This window comes from Calidris pugnax, unplaced genomic scaffold (genome assembly GCF_001431845.1).
Source record: "Calidris pugnax isolate Ruff unplaced genomic scaffold, ASM143184v1 scaffold155, whole genome shotgun sequence".
NCBI classification, from domain to species: domain Eukaryota; kingdom Metazoa; phylum Chordata; class Aves; order Charadriiformes; family Scolopacidae; genus Calidris; species Calidris pugnax.
Window position 1 is genome coordinate 1,385 of NW_015090886.1, and position 707 is coordinate 2,091.

Below are 707 nucleotides of genomic sequence, written 5' to 3' on the forward strand. Positions count from 1 at the left end.
CAGAGGACCCTTCCAGAAGTTGGGTGCCCTCTCAACCCATGGCAAAGGCGACCTGGGTGGCCTGATGGGTGCCCGGGGGCTATTATTAGCCACCCTCGCCCACGTCGGCAGCTCATTAAGTTTTTCCCGTTGTGGCAGCGGATGTGGGTCAACGTTTGAGGTTTCGCTGTTGATTTTTTTAATTTCCTCTTCAAAACAGATGAGTTTCCTCCCCTCCTCGCTGACGACAGATGCCGCCGGGGGCCGGGCACGGCGGTGGGGCGACGGGACGCCACGGCTGATGGCCCCTCGCCGGAGATAGGCAGCGCTCGGTGGGGCTGCCCACTTGCCCCCCGTGCCGGTGAGTGCTGGAGCCCCCACGGAGGGGTTTGGGGGTGGTTTTGCCCCACGAGGGGTTGAGGGAGGACCCTGGGGGATGCGGGGATGGAGGGCGGAAGAGTGGGAGGTGGATGGACCTGGGTTTTGGCGGGTGAAGAGATGGGGCCATGGGGGTGATGGGGATTTTGGGCATCCAGGAGAGATGATTCCTGTACCCGGAGCTGTTGGAAAGCTCTTTAGTGGCATCAAAGGGCTGGGGACGGAGTGGGGACCAGAGGGGGACAGGGCTGGGGACAGCAGGGGATGGGGCTGGGATGTTCTGGGATGATGCAGGACAAACTTGGTCCCACCATCCATGTGCCACAGCCCCTCGCTGGGCTCTACAAAAC

At 62.2% G+C, this 707-nt stretch overlaps 1 protein-coding gene across 1 annotated transcript in view; it reads left to right on the plus strand.

The window, feature by feature from the left end:
* Positions 1 to 227: 227 nt before the first annotated feature.
* The window catches only part of TESPA1 (thymocyte expressed, positive selection associated 1), a 12,821-nt gene continuing 12,341 nt past the window's right edge, over positions 228 to 707 (plus strand). Inside the window, exon 1 of the mRNA XM_014947445.1 lies at positions 228 to 340. The gene's annotated coding sequence lies outside the window, so the exon portion shown is untranslated. The remainder of the gene's footprint in view (positions 341 to 707) is intronic.